We start from the raw sequence: 8,206 nt of genomic DNA, 5'->3' as shown, positions 1-8,206 counted from the left end.
GCCCTCTACCCCCTCAGAGACCTCCTGCTCTGGTGGCCTCCCTCAGAGTGGGATACATTTGGCCTGAGGCCTATTTCCTACTTTGTGTTCCCCAGTTGCACCCCCAGCTTCTCTTGCAACCACCTGAGGTCTCCTGGCTGACCTTGCTCCACCCCACCCCAAGGGGAGGCACATCCTCCTGGATACCCGGCCAGTCTTCAGTTCTCAGCTTGGCACATATAGGGGCCCCCAAGGAAATATGAACTACTTGTTCTTGACACTTTGGCAAAGTTTCCTGCAGTGCTGACCTTTCCAAGTCCCTGCCCTATAGCTGCTCTTGGCCTTAGATTATTTCAGATTCTGCGAACCACCTATATAATATAGAGTCCTAATCGCAGCTTTATTTCAACGTGCGTTTTTTTTTTTTAAGATTTTATTTATTTATTTGACAGAGAGAGATTACAAGTAGGCAGAGAGGCAGGTAGAGAGAGAAGGAGGAGGAAGCAGGCTCCCTGCGGAGCAGAGAGCCCGATGCGGGACTCGATCCCAGGACCCCGAGATCATGACCTGAGCTGAAGGCAGCGGCTTAACCCACTGAGCCACCCAGGCGCCCCCTATTTCAACGTGCGTTTTTTATAATTGAGGATGCCCTTAGGGTTTCTACATTCCAGGCCCAACAAAATTGACCTCTTAAACCCAAATCCAACCCCCTTCTTGGGAGTTTACCCAAAGATGTGTGTTAATCAAAGGTTTAGGCTCTGGGGTCAGAACGCTAGGGTTCAAAATTACTGTTCCGCATTTCCTAGCTATATGATGTGACCTTGGATTTATCATTGAACTTCTCAGAGCATCACTTTCCTCAGCTGTACAGCTGAAGCATTATGAGGATCAGAAACAGTACAGAACAGTACATGGAGGATAATGGGGAAACTACTTAGTAAGTAAAGAGTTTTACTTTGGAATGATGGAAATATTTTGGAACTAGTTAGAGGTAGTGGCTGCATAACACTGTGAATGTACTACTGCCCTTGAATTGTTCACTTTAAAATGGCAGATTTTGGGACACCTGGGTGGCTCAGTGGGTTAAGCCACTGCTCAGGTCATGATCTCAGGATCCTGGGATTGAGTCCCACATCCGGCTCTCTGCTCAGCAGGGAGCTTGCTCCCTGCCCCCACCCCTGTCTCTCTGCCTACTTGTGATCTCTCTCTTTGGCAAATAAATAAATAAAATCTTAAAAAAAAAAAAAGAAAACTTCACAACTTTAAAATGGCAGTTTTTATATTATGTGAATATCACCTCAAATCATTAAAAAAAAAAAGATGTAGGTTTGGGAGATAGACTGTGTGGCTTTGAATCCCAGCTCTATCACTTAGAAGCTGTATTATTTTGGGCATATTAAACACAAAATAAAAGAAGAAACAGTGAAAACAGTAGATGGAACTTGGTGCACTAGGTAAATGTTCATTATTAGAAGGTAAAAACTGTGTCTCTTACTAGGAAGACGCTGGTGCCTTAGATCATGTAAATACAGCCTCCCTTTTACTCACATCTATAACCCCACACTGGAGTATGAGTCTCTCTTTGTTCCAGTTCTGGTCTCCAGTGTATTACTTACCAGCTTTCTAATTGCCTATTTAACATTTTTCATCCACCAGACTATGGCATTATGGAATATAAGGACCATATCTAGGTCATTTCTGTATCCTCTTTATCCAGTGCAGGGTGAATTAATCCATTCTTCCAACAGATCTTTATTCAGTGTTCACTATGTACCAGGCTCTGGCTTAGGCATTGGGGGATGCACTGGTGTGGAAAACCAATGTGAATCCTGCCCTTGTGAAGCCGAAAACCTAATAACAAAGACAGTTGAATGGCAAGGACTGCATGATGAGACGTACCGCAGGGATAGAGAAGAGTGTTAGGATAGGGGAGAAGATAAGGGGAGTCACCTGGGTAGAGAAGATCAGGGGATAATTTTCTGAGGAGGTGCCAAGACATGAAGGTCAGGAAGACCTTAGCCATTTGACTTAGCCAAGAAAGATCTGGACAGAGGGAAAGGTGAAGATCTCACGGTAGAATAGAGCTGGGCATGTACAAGAATGAAGAAGCCACTATACCTGGAGCTTAGTGGGATGGAGACAAGTAGAGAGGTCAGCAGGGGCCAGATGTATAGAATCTGTAGACCCTGATATGGACATGGATTATTTTTTTTCAAAGCACAATGTCTGGAGTATAATGGGGCATAAGCCATTGGCAGTTTTAAGCACACAAGTGACAGATTTGTATTTTTTAAGATTTGGGCTGGCTGCTATGAGGAAAATAGACTGCAGGGGGGCCAACATAAATAAATGCCCAGAGACGGGAGGAGGCTATTGCAGTCATCCAGGTGAGAGGTGGCGATTAAAATGTTGCAGTGAGAGAAATGGAGAGATACAAGATATATTTTGGAGAAAGAGTCAACAGGATTTAGGGATGGATTGGATTTAGGAGGTGGTAAGGGAAAGGAAGAAATGATGATCAATGTACCCAGTTATGTGGATGGTGGTATCATTTCCAGCAAAAGGGAAGATAAGGAGGACAGGTTTCAGAGACAAAATGAAGCGTTTTATTTTTGACATACAGGCATGCATCATTTTATTGGGCTTGGCTTTACTGCACTTTGCAGATATTGCATTTTTACAAATTGAACGTTTATGGCAACACTGTGTCAAGCAAATCTGTATGCACCATTTTTCCAACATTTGTTTACTTCTTGTCTCTGTGTCACATTTCGGTAATTCTCACAATATTTCAAATCTTTTCATTATTTTATTTGTTACAGTGGTCTGTGATCAGCAATCTTTGATGTTATTATTGTAATTGTTTTGGGTGCCACAAATGACATTCATATAAGAGGGTAAACTTGATTAATAAATGAGAGTGTGATTTTTTTAAAGATTTTTATTTATTGGGGCGCCTGGGTGGCTCAGTGGGTTAAGCCTCTGTCTTCGGCTCAGGTCATGATCCCGGGGTGCTGGGATTGAGCCCCGCATCAGGCTCCTCTGCTCAGCAGGGAGCCTGCTTCCTCCTCTCTCTCTGCCTGCCTCTCTGCCTACTTATGATCTCTCTGTCCAATAAATAAATAAAAATCTTTAAAAAAAAGATTTTTATTTATTTGTCAGAGAGAGAGTGAGCACAAGCAAAGGGAACATCAGGCAGAGTGAGAAGAAGGCTCTCTGCTGAGCAAGGAGCCCCATGTGGAACTCAATCCCAGAACGCTGGGATCATGCATGACCTGAGCAGAGGCAGACACTTAACCGACTGAGCCACCCTGGTGGCCCGTGTGTTTGTTTGTTTTTTAAGATTTTATTTACTTATTTGACACAGAGAGAGAGATCACAAGTAGGCAGAGAGGCAGACAGAGAGAGGGGGAAGCAGGCTCCCCACTGAGCAGAGAGCCCAACTTGGGGCTCGATCCCAGGACCCTGAGATTAGAACCCGAGCTGAAGGCAGAGGCATAACCCACTGAGCCACCCAGATGCCCCTGTTTTTTTTCTTTTTAAGTAGGCTCCATACCCAGCATGGAACCCAATGCAGAGTTTCAACTTGTGACTCTGAGATCAAGACTTGAGCTAAGATCAGAGTCAGACACTTAACCGACTGAACCACCCAAGGACCCCAATAAATGTGTGTTCTGACTACACTATGAACCGGCTGTTCCCTCATCCTCTCCTAAGGCCTCCCCGTTCCCTGAGACACAGGGAACAATGTTGGAATTGTCCAATTTATAACCCTACAATGACCTCTAAGTGTTCAAGTGAAAGGAAGAGCCAAATGTCTCTCACTTTAAATCAAAAGCTAGAAATTATTGAGCTTAGTGAGGAAGGCATGTCAAAAGCTGAAGCAGGCTGAAAGCTAGCCCCTGTGCCAGAGAGTCAGGTTGTAAATGTAAATGCAAGTTTCAGTTCTTTTTTTTTTTTTTTAAGATTTTATTTATTTGTTTGACACAGAGAGAGAGAGAGCAAGAGCAGGAACACAAGCAGAGGAAATGGGAGGGGGAAAAGCAGACTTCCTGCCTGAGCAGGGAGCTCGACTTGGGGCTCGATCCCACTACTCTGGGATCAGGATCAGAGCCAAAGGCAGATGCCTAAAGACCGGACCACCCAGGTCCCCCAAAGTTTCAGTTCTTAAAGGAACTTAATAGTGCTACTCCAATAGACACATGAATAATAAGAAAGCAAAATAGTCTTATTGCTGATACAAAGTTCAAGTGTTCTGGATAAATGATAAAAGCCATCACAACATTCCTTTAAGCCAAAGCCTAATGCAGAGCAAGGCCCTAACTCTCTTCAGTTCTGTGAAGGCTGAGAGAGGGGAGGAAGCTACAGAAGAAAACTCTGAAGCTAGCAGAGGTTGGTTCATGAGGCTTAAGGAAAGAAGGCATCTCCATAGCATAAAAGTGCAAGGGGAAGGAACAGGTGCTGATGTAGAAGCTGTAGAAAGTTCTCCAGAAGATCTGGCTCAGATCAGTGATGAAGGTGACTACACTAAACAACAGATTTTCAGTGTAGATGAAACAGCTTTCTACTGGAAGAAGATGCCATCCAGGACTTCCATAGCTGGTGAGGAGAAGTCAATGCCTGGCTTCAAAGCTTCAAAGGACAGGTTGACTCTCTCCTTAGGGGCTAGAGCAGCTGGTGATTTTAAGTCAAAGCCAATGCTCATTTCCATTCCAAAATTCCCTAAATACAATGCCAAATCTACTCTGCCTGTGCTCTATAAATGGAAAAACAAAGCCTGAATGAAAGTGTGCCAGTTTACAATGTGGTTTACTGAATATTTTAAGCCCACTGGTTGAGACCTACTGCTCAGAAATAAGATTCCTTTCCAAATATTACTGCTCACTGACAATGCACCTGGTCACCCACGAGCTCTGATGGAGATATACTTCGAGATTAATGTTGTTTTCATGCCTGCTACCATATCATTTTATGTGCAGCCCACCGATCAAGAAGTAATTTCAACTTCCAGATGTTGTTATTTGAGAAATACATTTATTAAGGGTATAGCCACCTTAGAGAGAATTCCTTTGGTGGATCTGGGAAAAGTTGAAAACCTTCACAAAAGGATTCACCTCTCTACATGCCATTAAGAACATTCATGATTCAGGGGAAGAAGTCAAAATATCAAATTTGAGAGTTTAGAAAAAGTTTGTTCCCTCAGGGCACCTGGGTGGCTCAGTCTATTAACTGTCTGCCTTTGGCTCGGGTCATGGTCCCAGGGTCCTGGGATGGAGTCCTTCATCAGGCTCCCAGTGGGAAGCCAGCTTCCCCCTCTCCCCATTGCTCATGGTCTCTCTCCCACTATCTCTGTCTCTCTCAAATAAATAAAAACTTAAAAAAAAAAAAAAAAGAAAAAGCTGATTCCCATGGATGACTGTGAGGGTTCAAGATTTCCGTGGGGGAAGTAGGTGCAAATGTGGTGGGAACAGCAAGAGAGCTAGAACGAGGAGTGGAGCCTGATGATGGGACTGAATGGCCATCGTCTCATGGTACAACTTGAAGAGAGGAGGAGACAATTCTGGATACTTATGGATGACCAGAGAAAATGGTCTCCAGGGATGGAATCTACTCCTGTTGTGAGACGGTTGAAATATACAAAGGGTTTAGAATGGTACAGAAACTGAGTTCATAAGACAGTGGTAAGGTTTGAGAGAAATGACTTCAATTTTGAAAGAAGTTCTAGCATTGCATGTTCCAGAGAAGTCATCTGTGAAAGGAAGAGGCAAACTTCATTGTTTTAGAAATTGCCACAGCCACCCCGACCTTCAGCACCCACCGTCCTGATCGGTCAGCAGCTATTAACGTCAAGGCAAGACCATTTGGGACTACATGGATAGACCTAGAGGGTACTGCGCTAAGTAAAATAAGTTAGACAGAGAAAGACAAATGCCATATGATTTCACCGATATGTGGAATCAGAAAAACAAAACAAATGAACAAACAAACAGAAACACAATCACAAATACAGAGAACAAACTAGTTGTTGCCAGAGGGGAGGGGTGGGGGGGATGGGCAACATAGGTGAAGGGGATTGAGAGGTACAAACTTCCAGTTATAGTAAATCATGGAAATGAAGGGTACAGCACAGAGAATATAGTCAATAATACTGTAATAATATATATTATATAATATTACAATAATATGGTGACAGATGGTAACAACATTTATTGTGAGCATAGCAATGTACAGAATTGTCAAATTGCCATGTTGTACACCTGAAACTAATATAACATTGTATGTTGACTATACTTCACTTAAGAAAAAAAAAAAAGGAAGTGAGAAGGGGTAAATAACTATTGAAACAGGGAAAATTTAATAAATTATAAGAGACTAAAACAAAAATGAAGGCAAGACCCTCCACCAGCAAAAAGATTACATCGCACTGAAACAACAGACAATGGTTAGCATTCTTTAGCAACAAAATATTTTTATTAAGTACATTATATTTTTTGATATAATGCCATTATGTACTTCATAGATTACAGCACAGTATACACAGAACTTTTATATGCACTGGGAAACCAAAAATGCATCTCAGTCACTTCATTGTGCTATTCGCTTTATTGTGGGGGGCTGGAACCCAACTGGCAATGTCTCCAAGGTGAGCATGTATTGAGTTCTAGATGCCTATGGGACATCCAGTGGGAGACATTATGTAGGCAGTGGGCCGTAGTCTGTATATGTCTTATAGAAGAGGTCTGGGACAAAGATAGAGTTTGGGGGACATTATCAGTATATACATAGTATTTATTGCCCTCAAACTGGATATTATTTTTACCTCGGAAGCCCATAGAGCGAGGAGAGCAGAGCCCTCTTCCTGAATCAAAAGGAAGTGCATCCAGTACAAGCTCTAGTCAGGAGGGGTTGTCTACAGAGAAGCCACGAGCAAGAGAGTGCCAAGAGGAGAGAGTGGTTTCACAGAAGCCAAGAGAAAAAGCAGCAAGAGACATTAGTCAATAGTGTCATCAGCTGCTGAGGGACTGAAGTGAGGACAATGATGGATGCTTCCTGAACTGACCTGGACACACACCTGTGTATGCTGGATGTCTGTCCTGTCAAAGCGTGTCCCTCTTCCCTTATCAAGTCTTCCTCCATGTGTCTTTGGCAGCAGCAGGGTGTGCCCCTGAGGGAGCAGGAGAAGACAATTTTCTAGCAGTATTGTTCATAGTATCAAAAGGAAAGGGGGGAAAAAAGAAATAATGATTGACAGAATAATGGATGAATAAATTGTGTTGTGCTTAGGAAGTCCAGAGAGGGGACCTTAGCTTCAACTGGGTCAGCTCTCCCGGAGTGTCATTGCTTACCTCCCATCGACCAACTCCAGAAAATCTTCATGTTAAGGAGGATGGTGGAGAAAGGGGAGTTGATAAAAGTTAGAACTGGCTTCTATCACATATATGAATTCGGTATAGAAATTCAGAAATAGGGGCGCCTGGGTGGCTCAGTGGGTTGAGCCTCTGCCTTCAGCTCGGGTTATGGTCTCAGGATCCTGGGATCGAGCCCCATGTCGAGCTCTCTGCTGGGCAGGGAGTCTGCTTCCCCCTTCTGTCTGCCTGCCTGCTTGTGATCTCTCTCTCTGTCAAATAAATAAAATCTTTTTTTTAAAAAAAAAAAGAAGAAATTCAGAAATAAAACTTCTAAAAACTAATTTTTTAAAAAAATTAGTTTTCTGACTTAATATTGAGATATATTGACATATAACTGGATCTAATTTCTATTATTTATCTAATCAACATGCACTGATGTATCGGGTACAGGGCTAGGTCTTAAAAGTACAGCCACACGCCTGGGTGGCTCAGTGGGTTAAGCCGCTGCCTTCGGCTCAGGTCATGATCTCAGGGTCCTGGGATCGAGCCCCGCATCAGGCTCTCTGCTCTGCGGGGAGCCTGCTTCCTCCTCTCTGCCTGCCTCTCTGCCTACTTGTGATCTCTGTCTATCAAATAAATAAATAAATAAAATCTTTAAAAAAAAAAAAAAAAAGTACAGCCACAGAGATGCCTGGCTGGCACATTTGGTAGAGTGTGCAACTCTTGATCTTGGGGTTGTGAATTTGAGCCCCATGTTGGGCATGGAGATTACTTTTAAAAAAGTACAACAACCGGGACCCTGGGTGGCTCAGTTGGTTGGACGACTGCCTTCGGCTCAGGGCGTGATCCTGGAGTCCCAGGATCGAGTCCCACATCAG

The sequence above is a fragment of the Neovison vison genome, chromosome 2 (assembly GCF_020171115.1).
Source record: "Neovison vison isolate M4711 chromosome 2, ASM_NN_V1, whole genome shotgun sequence".
Lineage (NCBI taxonomy): Eukaryota > Metazoa > Chordata > Mammalia > Carnivora > Mustelidae > Neogale > Neogale vison.
Note: the sequence above shows the minus strand (reverse complement) of the source record.